This window comes from Zootoca vivipara, chromosome 13, assembly GCF_963506605.1.
Source record: "Zootoca vivipara chromosome 13, rZooViv1.1, whole genome shotgun sequence".
Classification (NCBI taxonomy): Eukaryota; Metazoa; Chordata; class Lepidosauria; order Squamata; family Lacertidae; genus Zootoca; species Zootoca vivipara.
This window is the reverse complement of record NC_083288.1, coordinates 6,768,117-6,789,725: the sequence shown is the minus strand read 5'-3', so window position 1 is coordinate 6,789,725 and position 21,609 is coordinate 6,768,117.

The window sequence follows — 21,609 nt, the reverse complement described above, 5'->3', positions numbered from 1 at the left end:
CATGTATATATGGTATATAGGACCATATATATATATAGTCCAAAAAGTACATAACTATATGTGCACCAAACATGGCAAGAGACAAACAAACAAAAAGAGAAAGAGAAAGAGAAACAGAACAAAGGGGGAAGTGATACAACTTAAATCAGGCATGTCAAACCTGCGGCCCTCCAGATGTTTTGGCCTACAACTCCCATGATCCCTAGCTAGCAGGACCAGTGGTTGGGGAAGATGGGAATTGTAGTCCAAAACATCTGGAGGGCCGCAGGTTTGACATGCCTGACTTAAATGGTCATGGTTTCCCCCAAAGAATTCTTGAAGCTGTAGTTTGTTAAGGGTGCTGAGAGTTGTTAGGAGGCCCCGATTCCCCTCACTGAGCTACAGTTCCCAGAGCAGCTTAACAACCAATCCCTCTTCCCATGGAACTCTGGGAACTATAGCTCCCCGAGGAAAATAGGGGTCATTGAGAGCTTTGCCTTCCTAATTTCACCACATTGCACACTTGTGGCAAGTTGATTAAATGTCTGCTTTAGGATCACATGCTTAGCAGTTTCAGAACAAACGACCTTGCTGTTTGAGAAGTACAGGTCTATAACTCAATCCTTTTCTTACAATGGAGGCTCCTTTCCACAAGGCGGGTGAATTATAGAAGCTACTAGGGGTACTCCACATGTCTTGAGTAATTGGAACAGCATTTATGCAATCGCAAATGGAGTGCCTGATGCGTGCTTCACCCTACGCAGGTTTTCTTTTCATTTTTTTAGAAATGTAAAGAGAGAACATTGCATCATGGCAAACGAGCTGCTATCAAGCATCACACTAGAATCTCCCTCCCTCCCTCTCTCTGCATTTCCAAAAATACTTTTAGCCTGTACAGTGTCATAACATTTAGGCACTACGTTTCATGTTCACGTCTTAGCAATCCTTACAACCCCTCTGTAAGATAAATCAGTATCATTATTCTTCCATTGCCGATGTAGGTTGTGATGGTTGCTGAAAGCATGAGTTGCCTGAGGCCACCTGGTGATTTACGGCTGAGGTGAGATTTAAGCTATGAACTTCCTGAATCACAATTGCACCACTATGGCACACAACAAAACTCTTGCATTGCCTGCCAAGACCAGGGGTCAACAAGGTTTATCTTGCCTGGGCCAGATTGGTCCAGTGGAGATCCCTCTGTGGGCCGGATCGCAAGTGCACCCATGATTTTCAGCACCTGCATATGCACATACAGGGACCCAGGTGGCGCTGTGGTTAAACCACTGAGCCTAGGGCTTGCTGATCAGAAGGTTGGCGGTTCGAATCCCTGTGACGGGGTGAGCTCCCGTTGCTTGGTCCCAGCTCCTGCCAACCTAGCAGTTTGAAAGCATGTCAAAATGCAAGTAGATAAATAGGAACCGCTACAGCGGGAAGGTAAACAGCGTTTCCATGTGCTGCTCTGGTTTGCCAGAAGTGTCTTTGTCATGCTGGCCACATGACCTGGAAGCTGTATGCCGGCTCCCTCAGCCAATAATGCGAGATGAGCGCACAACCCCAGAGTCGGTCACGACTGGACCTAATGGTCAGGGGTCCCTTTACCTTTACCTTATATGCACAGATGTGATTTCTGATGTCTGCGCATGCACAGTTCCAATTTCTGGCACTGCGGAAGCGAGTCCTCACACCATGCTGCGCCGGTTTAGTGCAGCGCACGAGCGGGCAGCTCGGTTCAGGGGCCAGTCAAATGGCCTCCGTGGGTCACATCTGTCCCATGGCCTTAGGCTGCTGACCAGCTCAGCTGACTAATCATTATGAAGTGTGCCTGTCTTCTTGTGGATTCAACAGGATTGCTCTGACAGAAAAGGGTTTTGAAAAAGAGAAAGATGGAAGGTCTTAATAATAATAATAACATGTTTTAAAAAACCACCCATATTCAAACAGAATGTTTACATATGTGGGGAGATTGAGGAGGTGGCTGCTGACCTCTGCCATGTCCTGCTTTTTGCCCCACTGAATGTCAACATATCCAGACCATAAGAGGTGAGCTTCAGTGGCTTGAGATATGCATCCCTTCACAACCATGGCTACGTAAGAGGCAACCACCAGGAGATCAGATGACTACAATGGGAGGCCATTGGAGGGAGAGCTTCTGGATCAGAGCTGACTGGAGTACTGCCAAGGAAGGCAAGAGAGAGTATGGAAGAGGAAAGTTGGGGAAAATTGGAAGGAAGTGAAATGGAGCAAGGCAGTCTCCAAACACCACTGAGACAGAAGACCATAGACATCTAGTCAATAGAGAACACTTTGTGGTACCAAGAGCCAGTGGTGAGTCAGAGCCAAGTGAAGGGAAATGGCCGAATCACCTGATGGCACCCTATGATGAGAAGAGTCCTTGACTCCCAGGGGAACCAGGCACCCACCAGGCACACTCTGCATTAAGGGTTCTTTCTGGGGCTGAGAGGGTTTGGGGGTGGAGCTAGAGGAGCCTGACTGTATCTTATGGAATATAGGATTCTTCAAATAAAACCATTTAAAAAGTAGTATGATACAAAAGCAAAGAACATACACATAAAATTCTGAAAAGCTTAGCAATGACAGGCAAGTCATACTTCAAAAAGCTTCCCAGTGATTCTTAAGAAGCATGCTTTATACCAAAATTCTTACTCAGCAGGTGTTTCAGGCTATCCTACAGAAGATGTCAAGGTGTTTTCATCCTAACATTTCTGGGCATTGATCCTCATATTTACATGACTTTTCAACAGGGCTTGCAAGAAATCACTAACTGGGAAAGAATTCCTAGCCAGCACCATTTAACAACAGACTTTTTACATTAACAAAAGTCCAGGTCATGATTTAGGAATAATATTTATGTCATTCCCTTTGGAATGTCATGTCTCTCCCTTGCTTATAATATCACCCTTTTTGAACCTCAGAAATATTTAAGTTTCCTTCCTTTGATCCCCAGTGTCTTTGAGCTAGTTTCTCTATTAGCCACACAGAGCTTCAAAATATTTCTTCTCATCATTCATTCCAGTATCATAAACCAAAATGGGATTTCCATTCACTAACTCACTCTTCCACTGATCTCTGCCCTTAATCACAGCCATTGTTTTTGCGCTCTCTCTCTCTCTCTCTCTCTCTCTCTCCCCCAGTGTGGTGTAGTGGTTAAGAGCCGTAGACTCGTACTCTGGTGAACCGGGTTCACGTCTCCGCTCCTCCACATGCAGCTGCTGGGTGACCTTGGGCTAGTCACACTTCTTTGAAGTCTCACAGCCCCATTCACCTCACAGAGTGTTTCTTGTGGCGGAGGAAGGGAAAGGAGATTGTTAGCCACTTAGAGACTCCTTCGGGTAGTGATAAAGTGGGATATCAAATCCAAACTCTTCTTCTTCTTCTCTCTCCCCCCCCCTCCCCAAGACATGCTACAATGCAAAAGGGCTAACCTTGGGAGGAGAAACGCATAATGTCCTCTTGGTTTTCATGATACAGACGCAAGGGAAAGTTGAGTGTAGTCAGACATGCATTCTGGACTTTAAGAAGGCTGATTTCAAAAAGCTTAAGGAACTGCTAGGTGGGATCTCATGTCAGAAATACGCAAAGAAAAGGGAGTCCAAGATGGATAGGAGAAGGAACTTACAGATGAGCTGAGATTTAAGAAGGACATGTAACAGAAATGGAAGAAAGGGGAAATCACAAAGGAGGACTATACATGAGTAGCCACCAGTTACAGGGAGAAGGTCAGGCAGGCCAAAGCTCACAATGAACTCACACTTGCAAGAGAGGTCAACAATAAAATTTAAATGTTTTATCTGACTATGTTTGAAGCAAGAGGAAGAACAAGCACATAACAGGTCCTCTGTACAGAAAAAGAACAACAGAGAAATGCTATTGAGAGAAGGCAGAACTGCTCAACACTTACTTCACCCAAAAGGAAAGCAGTGCCCAATTGTAGCGGTAGCATCCCAGGGATTTATTGTAATAAATCATGGATTTATAATCATATGTGTGGTTGAAGAGGATGACCTGAATTTCATAATTCATTATGTCAGACTTTTTCCACCTGGGTTATAGAATGTATGGTTTATGATATAAACTCCATGGGATGCCCAGGTCTCCATTTCTCTGTACCTGGTAAATCACGTTTCAACCGAAGATGCAAGACACAAGCCATTTGCCTAAAACATTTGTCTCATGTGCTTGCTGCAGATCTGGCCAAAAGGGTGATGTAGATCCTAGAGGTGGTAAAAGTTGTTACTTGAAGTTTCCTTCCTGCCTAATCCTTTCAGGAATTCCTATTGTTCCTCTTCCCTATTTACATGTATGCATGGAAAATGTTTTGTAGTGTTGATAAGGGAGATGTTGGGAGGGGGCTAGGATTTCAGGATAGTCTTTGTTAATTATTCACTGTACTAGGATTTTATTGGAGCGTTTGGATTTTGGGTTGCCACCTTGATTATAATAAAAATAGCCTGCAGGGAGAGGAGGGAGATTCATTCTCATTCTTTCTCTCTCAGGGCTTCTTGCTGGTCAAAAGCTCGTCTTTGTCTGTCTTTCTTTCCCCCTTTTCCTATACTCATGAGTAAACTCCACACCCAATCTGGTAATAACAGAATAAACATTGCAAGGGGGGAGCTGAAGCTCAAGATAGGGAACACCCGGGTACTTTAAATGAATTCAAATATCCAGGGCCTTGTGATCTCCACCCAAGGGTATTAAAGGAGCTTGTGGATATAATCTCAGAAACTCTGTTTATATTCTTTGAGGATACTTGGAGAACAGGTAAGGCGTGCCAGCAGTACATGTGAAAACGATATCGGGGCTTAGTAGACCACAAGTTTAACATGAGTTAACCGTGTGATGCAGCAGCTAAAAAGAAGCTGCATCAACAGATATAGTGTTCAAATCAAGGGAGGTAATAGTACCACCACCGTATTCTGCCTTGGTGAAACCACACCTGGAGTCCTGTGTCCAGTTATGGGCGCCACAATTTAAGAAGGATATTGACAAGCTGGAATGTGTGCAGAGGAGAGCAACCAAGATCATAAAGGGTCTGCAAATGAAGCCTTATGAGGAACGCTTGAGAGAGTTGGGTATGTTTAGCCTGGCTGTGATGTGCAAAGGTGGTTCCAGTGCTCACGAGAGCCCCGGTGGCAGCAGCAGCAGGAAGTTTGGAATGCACCATACATAACTTCCATAATCTGCAAATGATACCCAGCTGATTTAGCAGCGTGCCATTTACATTTTATGTAAAGACAGGAGCAGGATGAGCCCCATGGATGACAGCTATTACGACACATGTGAAACAGCAAGGGAGCAGCCACAGAGCAATGACCCACTCTGATGAGAGGTGGTTTGTATAGAGCTGAATTCATTATCCTGCATTTTTATCTAAGTGAGCCCCTTGCATATTTTCTGTTTTGCTAGGCAGACTGCTTGTATGTGCCCCTCGAGTATTCCTTAGCTGCAGTCGAGGAGTGAAACAAAATAAAGCAAAGAACTGGCAAACAATATACCGGTAAGAAGCACATTCCACTAACTGCCAGCCATTCTGGAATCACTTGCAGCAATAGCAAAGCATGTTTATGGCTTCTTTAGAAGGTTACATTGCTTAATGCCGGCAGGTCGGCCTTCTCGCTGTAAGAATTTACCAAACAAAACAAAAAATCTGAATGCATTCATTTATTTGCCAGTGTATCCCACAAATAAAATACTGTCCTTGAAGTATTTTCATCCCAGTTAAGAAATACAAAATACCCCCTCCCTCTAATGGGAGAGGCTGATTTGTACCCAATATCATTCGTTTCTTCTTTCTGGCTTTGACATGGAAAACCCTTAAGCTACAACCTTCCTTTGTTGTCCCATCAAAACACTGAAGACTCAGCTGAGAATGAGCTCTTTCATTTACTATCCATTTGCCAGACTAAGCGAAGGAACATAAAGAGATATGTTTTATTAAGGAAGCTGTAAACAGCCATGACTTTCCCTCCCCAAAGTTAAAACCACATGCTCACTGTTGTAAATGTTTGTGAATATTATAGCCCAATCCACAAAATATCAGCAACTTAATGGCACAACTGTTTGCACAATCACAATCTTTTCCTTTCACATACATTTTGGGTTTTGGAGCACTGGGAGGGGGAAAAGGGATAGGGCACTGTGCAGTTGTGAATCCCAGCCAATAGAAGGCAAGACCTGGCTGGGTATACAAGGCCAGATGTCCCTCTTCTATCATTTGGCATCCACTTACCCATCCCAATTTGTGGGAGTGCTGGCAAAGCCAGTTCAGCAACTAAAAGCCTGACAGATGTTTCCACTTTAATGCTACTAAATATATTGAGTATACTTAGTTACACCATCTAAAGCTTTGTTGTCGCCCTATACTCAGAATCAGATTTCACAACCATATATAGAAAAATGTGGTTGAAATAAGTTTAAATTAGGGGCAGAGAGGATCAGAGACTGGGCCATGTGTTGGTCCACAACAAAATCAGACTAAATAATACAGGGGCAAGTACAATATTGCTTATTGCAGACAAATTACGATGGTGCAAAAGAACTCATGAGTTGCCAAGAGCAATGGATCCTATGTTTCTTCTGCTGTAGTTTCTGCCCATACAGGGTGTCACAAAGCCCTTTGTCAAAGCCCAACAAAGGACAGAAGTAGGGATGGTGGAGAAATATGATTCAGTTTGCATTTAAAGGTATGCATCACTAATTCTCACTTTCTGAAACAAGTGAACAGAAACAGCCATCCTTAGACTTTCTTCAACTTTTGCAATACAGTTCTCCAGACAAGTGCCATGTACAGTGGTACCTCTACTTATGAATGTTTCTACTTACGAATGGAGCTCCATCCGCCATCTTGGATGCGGTTTAGATAGGATTTTTTCTACTTACGAATTTTTAGATAGGGTTGATTCTACTTACGGATTTTTTCTCCCAATGCATTCCTATGGGATTCGACTTACATTTTTTTTCTTTTTTTAAATTATTTTTTTATTGATTTTACATAATAAGAAAACCATACACATACATAACATATTTTTCACATTCTCCTACCCCCCCCTCCAAGAGCCCTCTCCTCCCACAAGAGAATCCCCTGAAAGGTAGGCAATCGAATGTGGTTCATTTTATAGTTGGGTTTCTACCCCCTCTCCCTCCTTCCCCCCAGAGCCCCCCCCCCGCCACCAAGAGGTCCCAGGATGGCAAGGATAGGAACAGGCGAATATCCACCCACCTATTATCCAACTTTACCGATCAAAAATGAAAAATGAAAAATAAAAATAAAAAAACACAGCAAAAAAGAACAATGAAAATAAAAACAAAACACACAACATCAAAAATTAAAACCTTATCTAATTTCCTAAACATTGTCTCTTGGGCTTCCCCAGACCCCCCCCCCTTTATTGATTTTCATTTGCCAGATCCATCTTTACAGTTTTCATTATTTACCAACCATTCTAATCTCATTTAGTTTCAAATTGTCCATTTAGCCAATTAATCAGATTATCAATAGATTTTTTTATTTATTTACTTATATATCTCCTTCCATTCCCCCCCTTCCCCCCACACCCCAGACCTCTCCCTGCCACCGAAAGTCTCCAGGATGCGGAAGACAAGCAGGGATGGTTCTTTTCCAGCTGGTTCTCCCCTCCCCCCGCCCCCCCACTCCGGAAGTCCCCCTCTGCCACCAAGGAACCCCAGAACGGAGACGACCACAGGGGGGGGGGGTTAGAGCACCCAGCTATCCCTTTATTCTTTTTTCCCAGCTATACTAATAATCTCCTTTCAAATCTAAAAAGAAAAACACTTCTCTATTCTACTTTCCCTCCCTTGCCTAAATTTTCTGCAAGAACGTTCATACTTTCATAGAATCTATATCTTATTTTCTTATTCCATTTTATATCTTATCTTCTAATTTTAATCTCTCCCCCCCCTGTTCACGGCACATCCCTTCTCGGATCAGCAAATTCCATAATCCGTAAACCAGTTTCAAAACCATTTTAGCCAGCCTTTAAGCATAAAACCTTTTTCCATTCACCCCACTCCCTTTCTGCGAAATTTTACATGTCCAAATTTTCCATTCCCTCGCTGTTGCCCTTTTATTATTTGTATGATCCACTCAATGTAAGTAATCCTCTTCCACGGTCTTTGTTCCCTATGGGGATTCTGAAGTCCAAACATAGTTTCTGCTCCCCCTTCCATGGGAGCGTCGTTCCCCTGGCTCGCATGCTCAAAAGCTTTTTCCTCTTTCTTCTCATTGCAGACTTCCTCCTGATCCAAAAGTTGACATACTTCTTGATTTCCTTCTATTTCTTCTTTATTCTCTTCTTCCAACGTTTTTTGTCCCTTATCTCCTTGAAGAAGTTGATTCGTTTCCCCCAATTGCGCATTCTGTTTATGTATTCCAATAGTAAGTTCCCATAAGAGTCTCAGAGTTTTTTCTTTAAATCCAACTGAATAATCGTGTGTTGACATTTTTGTACTCCTCTCAAGGACACAGTGTTATCCCAAAGCACAGGAAGTGGTTGCATTTTTCATTCGATCGCCATTTTTCCAAACTGGTTACAATGTATTCACAAATTAAAATCCGTTACTTATTTCTAAATTGTAATCCAAAGGGAGTTTTCGTAGGCAACTTTTACAGTTCAGCTTATCAACATTGTTTCAAAACTCCCTATTTCACAAATCTTGCTGAATCCGTCAGGGCTGCCGATTCCAGCGGTAGTGAGAGACTCTTCTCTCTTATTAAATTTCACACTCTCCCCTCTACCTTGTCACCAAAGGGGATTTCAGCATAGTTCTTGAAGATGCATAAATATAATAAATCCACAAATGTCTTGGCAATGGGTATTTTCTTAACTGTTTCCACCTTCAATCAATATGGGGGAGATCGGCTTCCATTCTTTAAATCTCCTCCCGCTCCAAATTTAAATTCCAATAAAGTTTTTAAGCTCTTTTACTCACGGACATCCACTTTTTCAAGTCCTTCTTCTTTAGAAGTATCCAGCGCTCTCCGCCTCCGGAACGGAGCTTCTCTCTGCGAAGGCAACAATGGTGCTCAAAATGGCCCCCGCGACTGCAACCCTCCTCGCTCCGGAGCTCTTATTAGAGCCTGCCAGAGAGTTGGGGAGTCCGAATTGGGGCACCGCTGAGACTTTTCGTCCCTATAACGCTTGATATAGGGCTCTATGGGGTGCAGCGTCGCCCCCGCTGCTTCCCCCCCCTTCACAAAGACGGGCTGCCTCGGAGCTCGAGACAGACCCCACTGGACGGCGCTGGCGCTGGACCGGAAGCCTCGACTTACATTTTTTTCGACTTACGAATGTGCGTTCGGAACACATTAAATTTGTAAGTAGAGGTACCACTGTACAAAAAAATTGATGTGTATTAGGGCAGGCTTCCTCAACCTTGGCCCTCCAGATGTTTTTGGCCTACAACTTTCATGATCCCTAGCTAGCAGGACCAGTGGTCAGGGATGATGGGAACTGTAGTCTCAAAATATCTGGAGGGCCAAGGTTGAGGAAGCCTGTATTAGGGTATAGCCTGCACATATATGCTAGTGAAAATAACATACAAATGCATTATATCAGGGAACACTGCTTGCAAAACTGTATATAAAACATGAAGTGTATATTGTTGTGATCATGGGAAAGAGAGGAGAGGAGCTCCCAGGCTCATCTGACTGTTGGATGTTGGAACCAAAAAGAGGAGGCTGATGGACCTTCATTTTATCTGGCAACACAATTCTCCTGTTCCTGTTGAGCCGAGTGATATGAAGGCACAAAAAGCTTGTTTGAAGTGGGGCCGGCATTACCCACCTCTCCTACTCTGCTTCGCCTATTGAGACAGACCCTATGATTTTCCCCACGACAGAGAATGGCAAGGAAAAATAGGGGTTACATGCCTTAACATTGCCTTACGGAAGGATACATGCCGCACTAAATTCACAGGATGGAACAAAAGCCGTGGCTTAACATTGGCAAAAGCAGAAGAAGAAATGAATGGGAAGTATGCAATGTCCTCTTGCCTCATTTGAAGCCTGAGGTGAAGCCACCCAATTCATTTCCATTAGCCACTTAATAAAACTTTGCCCAAGTCTTTCAAAGGGAAAGAGGCCACAGTCTCTGTCCTCTATACCCCCCAACTCCCCAGGCTCTGCATTTGATGATGAATATTCTTCAGGCACTGCCTCTCCCTAACAACGTGGAGAGCTGTGTGAAACTCCCTTTCAACTAAAATTTCAAACAGGCTTCGTTATAAAAAAAATGTCTTTGTTGGTTCCACTGCTGCCTTCCCTTCCTAATTAGACTCTATTTGTAGCCCAATTGTTTGTGTCTTAGTGTTGGTACCTCTCTGCTCTCCCTCTAAAAAAATAATTAGATTCTGATAGCCACTAATCAACAATTGGAGACAAAAACCACAAAACCCAAAGAGTACAGAAGAATACAGAAATAACATTGGGCACATGATGCTTATGAATACATTAACATAAAAGTTCCAGGGAGGGGGTGAAAGTTAGTATAAACTCTTGTTCAAAAGTGTGACACCTTTTAACTGACTATTGAAATTTAATGAACCCAAAATAATATTGTAAAACAAGTTCTATGTATTGTTCAGTTATCAAGATATAGATCTTGAACATGTGTAATTTCAATTCTGTCACCTACATCTTATGTAAACTCTTAAGATTTCTCCATCCTACAACTTTTGTATGTCCCTCCCTAAAAAGAAAATATATACGTTTGCTCATACTTTCATACTTCATACAATAAGAAGATTAGGAGAGCTTGTGCTGTGTGTTGAAGGAGAACTTTATGAAAATGATGTATTGGTGGTATTTAACACTTGTAAAATTAGCAAAGATGTATAGAACTACTTCAAATGTTTGTTGGAAATGCAAGGAGAAAGAAGTCACGTTCTAACATGTGTGGTGGATGTGCAAGATAACAAAAGAATTCTGGAAAATGATTTACAATGAGTTGGGAAAAAATGTTTAAAATAATGTTTGTGAAAAAACCACAGGCTTTTTTACTAGGTATTTTAGGTGCAGAGATTCCGAAGGAGCAGAAATGACTATTTATGTGCGCGACAACAGCAGCGTGGATACAACTGGCCCAGAGATGGAAAGAAGACAAGGTCCCGACCAGAGACAAATGACTGATGAAGATGATGGACTACGCCGAAATGGCGAAATTGACTGGGAAAATCAGAAACCAGGAAGGGAAGAATTTTAAGAAGGAACAGGAAAAAATTATAACGTATTTAAGAGGACACTATAAACAACTAAAAACTTTGGCAGGATTTGAGTAATGCTTGTAATGTATGAAAAACTATGGTGAAAATGGATTATTTTCCTTAAAAAACTAGAGAAAATAAGGGAAGTAGTTGGGGGGGAAAGATTGATAATGGTAACCATGGAATGGCGGAGGGGAGTAGAAGGATTCAGGGAATTCTAAATGATTATGTGGATGTTTGGTGTTTGGATTTAAATTTGTTATGTAAAACTCAATAAAAATATTTTTTTAAAAGAAAGAAAGAAAAGAAGACGGGGAGAGCTCTGCTGAATCGGGTGAAGAAGTGCCCATCTCATCTTGTCCAGCATCATGTTCTCATGGTGACCATCAAGATATTCATGGGAAAGCCCACAAGTAGAATCTGAGTCGAACAGCAATCTTCCCACCAGTAATTTGCTGAATTCAGCTGACAGGAACATCTTTATGAAATCAGGTGAGTGACTGGTGGAGAATCTGGCCCGCAAGTCACATCCAGTTCCCACCCCCACCCCCATCATAAAGCTAGTATTTCTTGGATGCTTTGTTTTACTGGGTACTCGTGACTCTGCCCTAAGAAAAACGCAGGTATTGTTCTGCATCCAGACTCTGCCTTGCTTAGAGTAGACCTGGATCTGAAATTATTCATGACTTAAGAAGGGATCCAGCCCATTGCTTATTTACAGTATGAATCATAATTCTTAGCAATAACCAGTGGCTAAACTGAGCAAATGCACAGTGAGAGAAAGAGAATTCTGAATAATATGTCAGTATTGCCATTTGGTGATGTAGATTGAATTTTATTTATGATGGTATAGAAGGCAGTTCAGTGTTACTGCAGTGCTTTTAACTAGGAAGCAGATAAGTGCTCCAACTGAAATATTTTAATTAATTCAAATGCACCTTGCATCTTAATTTTTTTGTGATAGGTGACTTGCAGAAGCACTTTCTGCAAGTCACCTTGTGTAGGTAACTTGCAGAAGATTTTTACATCTGAAAGAATAATACTGTTGATGCATTGGCTGTTAGTAATGACTACAAAACTTTAACAGTTTCTTTTCTTATGGGGGGATAAGCAGACAAAGTTGCCAAGTGTGATTTTAATAAAATACCTTCTCAGTGGACAGAGCAAGGGACGGTTCAATGAATGGCAATGGTTTTGATGGGCCAGTGAGTGGTTCAGGATAAGAGGTCAGTAGGATAATATCTATATAGCTACAATTCTGGTCAGAATCCCACACTCCCTCACTCTATAGGCCGAGGGAGCCGGCGTTTGTCCGCAGATAGCTTCCGGGTCATGTGGCCAGCATGACAAAGCTGCTTCTGGCGAACCAGAGCAGCGCACAGAAACGCCGTTTACCTTCTCGCTGGAGCGGTCCCTATTTACCTACTTGCACTTTGATGTGCTTATGAACTGCTAGGTGGGCAGGAGCTGGGACCGAACAATGGGAGCTCACCCCGTTGCAGGGATTCGAACTGCCGACCTTCTGATCAGCAAGCCCTAGACTCTGTGGTTTAACCCACAGTGCCACCTGGGTCCAAAGACCTCCAAAGAAGGAGACTCCACCACACTCCTTGGCAGCAAATTCCACTGTCGAACAGCTCTTTCAAACACGGTCAGTGATCGACCGTGATCTACCAAAACATCGCAGGGATCTACCAGTAGATTGCGATCGACCTGTTGGACAACCCTGTAATATAGCATCTAAAAGATATGAACCAGGCAGAATTTCCAGACATACTGTGCACAACATGGGCATGCATGCTATGTGAACTATAGTGTTATATTCTTTACAGTGAGGATATTGGGTCTGCACATGTAATAGCATCTTCAGCTTGGCAGGTATAGTTCTTCAACCACAGATAGCCTTCTCCTTGGCCTGCATCAGTGAGCATGTGTGTGTCTTAGGTTGTGGTAGGAAAGGTGAGAGTCGGAGGTTGACTTGCTGCTTCGCTTTTGTTTTGCTGAGGAGTTGGTGAGGACAGACAAGCTATAATTTATGGACTGCACTGAAGAAGTTTTGGAATCAAGAAGCAAGAGGACCCTCTCTTGGGCTCAAGAGAGTGAAGCACATTACATTGGACTTGGTATATACGTGCTGTCAGAGGTTCTTGCGACTACTCTAGAGTAACGATGCTCCGCATGCTTGTCTTTAAACAGTTTTTATTAGTGCAGTCTATTTACAGTGAGACAGGGGTGTAAAACATGTCTGCTCAGTCCGATGCAGAATCCGGCACTGCCCCCCCCACGTGATCTTCTCCAACATAGGAGTCTCGGGACAGTGAATCTCCTCCCTTTCTTTCTCCTGCGTAATTCCGGAACCGGAGGAAAGGGTCTACGCTCCATGCTTTCCTTTTCTCCCTTCTCCCCCTCTCTTTCCTCCCTCATGTGTAGCCGGGGCTCTCCCATGCTGCTGGAGCCCTGTCCCTCTCTCTCCACTTCCTGACTAGCCTCCTCAGAGCCCTCGCTTCCATCACTGCTTGGGGAAGAGCTGCTTCTGATGCAAGGGGGAGGTTCTCTGTACTTTCTCCCCCTTACACGTATGATACTGCTTGTAATAGTTGCCATCCTGAGAAAATAGTCATCTTCAAAGCCTTGTGTGTGGAGTCTACTTCATCACTAGGGCTTCGAGGGTGAAACCGCTGCATGACTCAGAAAAAATAGCCAACATTCCAGAGCCCTGGCCTTGGTTCAGATAAAGAGGTAATCCCATCCAAGGGAAAACTTACACTTGGAATCCTTTGGGAAAGAAAACAGAAACAGAAAGTATTGAAATATTTCAGCCCCTCACCCTAATGCTTATTGCATTCCCATCACTAAAGCTGTTTTTTTGATAGACTGGTTGGAGGAATACTAAGTTTTTGCCACATGCATTTATGGATAATGCTTTAGATCTCCTAAGAGCATAATTCCTGGTGCTGCTTTTCCAAGGTGTTTTCCTGACTCTTTAAAGGAATGCTTCTTGTCAAGTAAACAGAAACTATTACATAAAAAAGAGCAAAGGAAAGTGCCAGAACAACAGTTGCTAATTTGAAAAAAGGTAGATAGTAAATTAATGTGATGCTGTTTTCAAAAGTAGCTGACAGATTGCTGGCAACACTACGCAGCTCCAGGGGTCTGCAGCCTCAGGCAATCGCTCCATCATCTGTTGTTTTAACAACCAGTTGTTATCAATGGTGGCCCTTAAAATACAAATTGCATTGATTTTGGACAGAATCAGCAAGACTGCAAAAGAAAAAAAGGCCACAATCCTCTTCTTGCCATTGTTACCTGATATGTAGTTACAGGTTACCCAGTTTAAATGCTGCCGTTTATCATCTCCCATATGCTCGTTCAACCCAGCTTCTGGCCTACGGACAGGAGTGCTAATGGGGAATACTCAGCCAGCAGTATCCTGAATTGCCTTTCAGTAGACCCTCAGCCAGCCAGCCAGCCAGCTCTGAAGAACAAGTGCAGCCTCAAAAAGGACACCAATATGGCAGTTTCCAAGTCAGCAGAAGCTGAAGCAGGCCAACCTGGCTCAATTGTCTGCATTATAAGGCCCCAAAGATGACTTGTGGGATTTCCTCATGGAGCATGCAAAGTTTGCGACAGTCATTTTAAGGCCATCACAGAAGATAACATGGGAAGAACACAGTGAGGAGCTATCTGGGAGACAAACCAGAGCTTAGGGGTTGGCTTGGGGCCTGTAATAGCAGCTGGCTTTTCTGTGTTGGTCTAGAATGAACCCCACAGAGGAATTTAGTGCATCCTAGTCACTGAGCCACCCTCTCCCTCCGTCTTATTGCCTGTCCACCAATTTCTCATGAGTGAGCAACTGAGTTTATCTCATCACTGCCAAGGTGGTCAATAATTTTATGCATACCTGTATTTCCCCCGTTTACATTTAAGATTTCCCCAGTGCTCTGAAGCCTCCCTAGGTCTGAGAAAGTTCCGTGGGATGAGTTACATCATGGTGCCTTCCTTTGAACTTGAACCAAAGTGTGGAAAGTGAGAGAGGTTGTCTAGGAAGCACCAGAGATTGACAAGCTCACAGATTTTGTTGACAAGGGAAGCCCTTCCTTTTATCGTGTTTTATTTTTAATCCACATTGATTTCTCTAATAGTAAAAAACACTGACAATAAAAGCTTCTAGGTGAATGGTAGACAGCCTCCTCAGCTTCCTGAGATTATAGGGAAGCTCACCAAGAGATTTTCAGAAAGCATGAATACCTAAGCAGGCTGTAGAATGCAGGCCATTGGATAAATGATTTATTGAATGAAATGTTGTTGTTGTTGTTTAGTCTGACTCTTTGTGACCCCATGGACCATAGCACGCTAGGCACTTTGGCCACCTCATGGGAAGAGAAGACTCCCTGGAAACGACCCTGATGTTGGGAAAGATGGAGGGCACTAGGAGAAGGGGATGACAGAGGATTGAATGAAATAAAGGATACTAAAAAACAAGCAACCCACCCAAATCATATCTCTGTTATTTCAGAATTAAGCGCAATAACACTGCAACCCACCTATATGAATTTTACTGAAATTTCCCCAACCCCGTTGACAATTTTTCCTTCTTAATTGGTGGAGAATGGTCACACACACACACACCATTCCAGCACAGCACTGAATGCCAGCAAGTTATCCTTATGTCTATGAACCAACTGTGCGTAACTTGATAGAAAAGCAGAAAGATGGGATAACAGCATAAACAAATCCTTCTCCATCTCTGCAAGGCAAAAATGTATGCCAGTATTGCTGCAGAAAAGCACCTGACCTCCTGCAGCTCTTGTATGATACTCTGACCTGACATTAGTAGGATGGGGGGGGGGAGAAGAAGCTCACTTCATGCTGTCCAGTTGTATTTCTGTAGCTGGGGAAAATGATGTGTGAATTTAGAGGGTGGGTTTGAAGCAAAGCAAATTGACAGCCTCTGTTCACTTAAGGGTGGAGAGAAGCCATTACAGTTCTTTATAGTTTCAGGTTCACAGACATATGCAGTAAAGGCCCCCAGTTTATGAAGGTAGTTATTAGCTTCTGAAATGGACCTCTTAAGCAACACCCTTTTCCTTCTTTGCATCCTATAGCAAGAATTCCATATGAAGGCTGAGCAACTCCAGAACTGAATTTATGTAAAGGTCTTTGTATTGGCATCCTGTAGCTTGATTTTCCAGGTGGAATTTATACTAATGCTGCAAAAGGCACAATTTTTCACTCTGAGTGCAAGACTGCATGTTTGCTGATATCATCCCAGTTAGGCAGTGTCATGAATAGGTCACGCATACAAAGACCCTAGGCACAAAAAGCAATAAAAAATAAAAAATTGTCTTTACAGATATCAGAGTTTACAGGGTATTAAAAGAAAAAAAGGAACACAAAACTGTTGAAGGGGTGGTGATAGGAATAAAAAAGAATTTATAGGGATCATAGAATCATAGAGTTGGAAGAGACCACAAGGGCCATCCAGTCCAACCCCCTGCCAAGCAGGAAACACCATCAAAGCATTCTTGACATATGCCTGTCAAGCCTCTGCTTAAAGACCTCCAAAGAAGGAGACTCCACCACACTCCTTGGTAGCAAATTCAACTGCCGAACAGCTCTTACTGTCAGGAAGTTCTTCCTAATGTTTAGGTGGAATCGTCTTTCTTGTAGTTTGAATCCATTGCTCCGTGTCCGCTTCTCTGGAGCAGCAGAAAACAACCTTTCTCCCTCCTCTAGATGACATCCTTTTATATATTTGAACATGGCTATCATATCACCCCTTAACCTTCTCTTCTCCAGGCTAAACATACCCAGCTCCCTAAGCCGTTCCTCATAAGGCATCGTTTCCAGGCTTTTGACCATTTGATCGTTTCCAGGCTTTTGACAAGCTGGAATGTGTCCAGAAGAGGGTGACCAAGATGATTAAGGGTCTGGAAACCATGCCTTATCAGGAACATCTTCAAATGTCTAACGTTCCAGCTTGTCAGTATCCTTCTTGAACTGTGTCGTCTGCAAACTTGCTCAGGATGCCCTCAAGCCCATGTTCAGTGAGTGTTAGTTTTACGGGGTCCCTTAAGCATACATTGTCCTAAGCCTCACTTTCAGTTCAAGCCCCACAATTTAAGGACAATATTGACAAACTGGAAACTGTGCAGAAGAGGGTGACCAAGATGATTAAGGGTCTGGAAACCATGCCTTATCAGGAACATCTTCAAATGTCTAAAGGGCTGTCATGTAGAAGGTGGAGCAAGCTTGCTGTCTCCTACTCCGGAGGGTAGGACTCAAACCAATGGCTTTAACTTGTAAGAAATGAGTTTCCGTGGACAGGCAGAGTCCCCCAAACGCTGGGCAGCCCCCCAAGTGGAATAACGACTCAAGACAACATGCTATGGGATTAAAATTGGCCACAACTTCATTATGTTTCAGATGTACCGGTAGGGAGACCTTGGCTCAGGCATTGGGAGTTTATCCCTCCCAGTCACCTGCCAGGGATCTGGGAGAACATCAGGGTTATTCAGAGTGTGGGGGGTGGGTGGGCTGGCTCTGGAGAACGTATGTTCAAGCAGAGAGCCCACCCCCCGTTTCGCTGCCATCACAGGGGAGAGCAATGACAACCTCTAGGCATACGGCCAAAGCCTCCCATCAGAACAACCCCTTTAACGGGGAACCCTGTGATCAGGAAGAACTTTGACAGCAAGAGCTGTTCGACAGTGGAACTTGTGGACTCTCCTTCCTTTGAGGCCTTTAAGCAGAGGTTGGACAGCCATCTGGCATGGATGCTTTAGCTGAGATTCCTGCATTGCAGGGGGTTGGACTAGATGATACTTGGCATCCCTTCCAATTCTATGATTCTTTGATTCAGAGAAGGAGAAGAATACTGGATCAGCTGCGCCCTTTGATCACCCATTTGTGAATCTTTTTTTCTCTTTTCAGTTTCAGTTCCCCTGGGCTGCTATGTTTTGGTTCCTCACCAGAGAAGTGTGGTAGGACGTGGTTAGCTCTGATGAAGGTCTAAGGGGAGAAGAAGGGCTGTTCTTACCCTTTGCCTTCTCAGGGCCTTGACCCTGGCCAGAATTTCTGTCATCTCTTCATCCTCCTCTGATAATGACAGTTCTCAAAGTGGGCATGCCATTTGCCCTGCCTTCCTTTCTTGTGAGTGATCTTCCTTGGACCTATTAGAGAGGCTGACCTCTTGCTACATAAAAGGTATCTCTCTCTTCCCCTCTCCCTATCCATTTACAGCCCTTTCTCAACATCCACCAAGTCATAACACACACACACACACACACACGTCGTCATCATTATCAACAGGGAATGTATGTTGTTGCATCAGTTCTCTAGTGGCAATTGAAGACTACCTACTAAATCCTTTGAACTCCCCAGCTTTTGGCATTGGTGTGGGCTGGAGGAAACTCCAATTCTTTGCTCCAAAACCCTTTGGGGTGGGGGGCTCTAACTACTCTTCCAAGGGGACAGTATTAACTTGTAGTACACACAAATGGCCTTGCCAATCAATACCCTCTCTAATATTGACTGTTAACCTAGGATGACTGAGCTGATTTGTTGCTGCCTGCCACCTTCTTTGTCTCTTGTGATGCCCTGTTGCCTTCTTCTCTACCCTGGGACTCCTATCACTGCTGGCTAGGCCCTTAGTCCATCTGGCATTCAGCAATGATTGTTCTTGTAGCTGTACACTGATAATTGGCATTAGAAGATAGGACTTGTGAGTTTATGAATCCAACTGTCTCTCCACTTGTGACCGTGAAGCTTCTGATTGGCTGAGCTGCTATGATGGCAGAGAATGTTCATAGACATGTTAACTACTTAGAGAGCAGAGATTTATGAATATTGAAACCACTCTTTGAGGGGGGGGAAGAGAAATTGTAAATCTGGCTAGACTAAATTCTTTCACAGAGAAACATTGTGGAATAAGTTAAGAATTGGAAGTTGTTCTTAGATAAACTAAGGGATAATGAGCCCTGAGGCAAGAAGAAAAAACAGAATGGCAATGAACAGTATAGGTGTGAGTTGATTTCACATTTGGTTTGACCATCCAGCCAGTTATTTGACTTCAAGCTTCTTGTTATTTCAAACACGGCCTTCAACCCTTACCAATCCAGACCAAGGAATGTTTCTTTAATAGCACTTGCAGAATTCTTTCCCCAGCCCTCTTTTCAAAGATAGATTAGAATCTGAGACCTGTGAAATGAGACTAGAGTGTGTCAGTTCAAGCTGTGTAACCAAATAAAAGATACTTATCTTTCATTGTTTAATATTCCTAACTGTATGGTGATAACATTTAAGATGATGAAAAGCAACACATGGCAGGGAATATAATGAAGCAAAGCCGATGGAATAATTATGCCAGCATGCTGAGGCATCACGAGGAAGCGGCATTCATCAGATTCCCTAAACATGCCACGTGAGGGAGGTTGTACTAAAACTGGACAGTGTGACTTTTTCCAGCATCAGACACTGGAGTTCAGTAAGAAGCTGAAGTGTGACACGATTAGGGAAAGTCTTGTATAGACTCTGGCAAAAGAAAACTAGCTGCCTCTCACATGTTCTGTGCATTGGCTTTTGCTGTGGTTTCAGCATATGATCTGTTAATGTTATAATTATAGTTATAATCATCTGGCTGTTAAAGCTATGGTTTTCCCAGTAGTGATGTATGGAAGTGAGAGCTGGACCATAAAGAAGGCTGATCGCCGAATAATTGATGCTTTTGAATTATGGTGCTGGAGGAGACTCTTGAGAGTCCCATGGACTGCAAGAAGATCAAACCTATCCATTCTGAAGGAAATCAGCCCTGAGTGCTCACTGGAAGGACAGATCGTGAAGCTGAGGCTCCAATACTTTGGCCACCTCATGAGAAGAGAAGACTCCCTGGAAAAGACCCTGATGTTGGGAAAGATTGAGGGCACTAGGAGAAGGGGACGACAGAGGACGAGATGGTTGGACAGTGTTCTCGAAGCTACGAACATGAATTTGACCAAACTGCGGGAGGCAGTGGAAGACAGGAGTGCCTGGCATTCTATGGTCCATGGGATCACAAAGAGTCAGACACCACTAAACGACTAAACAACAACAACAAGGTGGTTTGAGTCCACCCAAGTAAGGCTGTGAGCAGCATAGAAACCAACTCATAGGGGCCAAAGGGTCTTTGGCCCGCCCCCTAAAATATTTGAGGGGGTCAGGGCCCCCAAAGTTGATGGGCACTGCCATTCAAATAATGTGTGCACTGCATCATGTGTTCAATTATGTGGGGTGGGGCTTACCTGCCCCCTATTTTTTATTGAAGTTGGCACCCATGGTGGGTAGGGTTGCTGCATTGCAGGGGGGTTGGACTAGATGATACTCATAGCCCCTTCCAACTCTACAATTCTTTGATTCTAGGAAAAACATTTAAGGAAACAAACAAACTCATACTGGTGTATAGTTCTGTTGCTCTGAGTCAGCATTTTCATGCTAGTTGTAAGTTTCTATGCCCAGCCCTTCGGGTTGAGTGGCGAGTGCTTAACTACTATTCACATTCCACACATTTTAAGAGGGTGTGAACCTCTGCAGTCAGATGTAAGCACAACTGAGTTCAGTGGAGCTTACTGGCTTGGTCATGTACATGGAATGGAAGATGGCAAGATCCCCAAAGAGTTGGCTTCAGACACCAGCATCTCCATTACAAAGATGTCTGCAAACAAAATGTGAAGGCTGTCAATATTAACCGTGCTGTGTAGGAATCTCTTGTAGATGACCAGGCCTGGGGAAGACAATAAGGTCAGGTTTGACCAATCACCACGGGTGGCCAAATTGACCTGATCAATTGGCCTGTGGAGTGGGAAGATATAAAAATCTGGCCCATTGGGCCATAAAGGTTCCTTGCTCCTGTTCTAAAACACCAGGTCTATTTGACTAATGACTTACTAAGTCAAACATTGTGGCCTATTATGTGCTGGAAAGCCCTCTTGTTTTGTTTGTTTGTTTTATAGTCTTATAGATAGCATAAGCAGATTTGTCAAGTCCCTGGATGACCAAACAGCTGGTGAGCTGAGTTGAGGCTAGCAGGTCACAAGTTGTGTAGACCTCAAGTAAAGCACAGGGTCCTCCCCCAACCCCCGCATGCCATGTATAAGCTACCATCTGCTTTGGAAATGTGCTTTGCTTTGCAACCAGGTAACTGAATAGGAAACTGTAGTCAGCAGTTGGCTTTATCACTGTGTAGGCAAAAAAGCCATTGTATCAGAAGACGCAGCAAGCTTAGTAGAAAAAAATACAAATTGTTCTCAATATCTCATTATATTAGTGCTCAAATTGCAACCCCCCCTCCCTCCACACCACCCTTTTACTCTTAACCAGTAGGTTAAGCAGGATAGGAGAGTAGCTTATGAGGAGCAG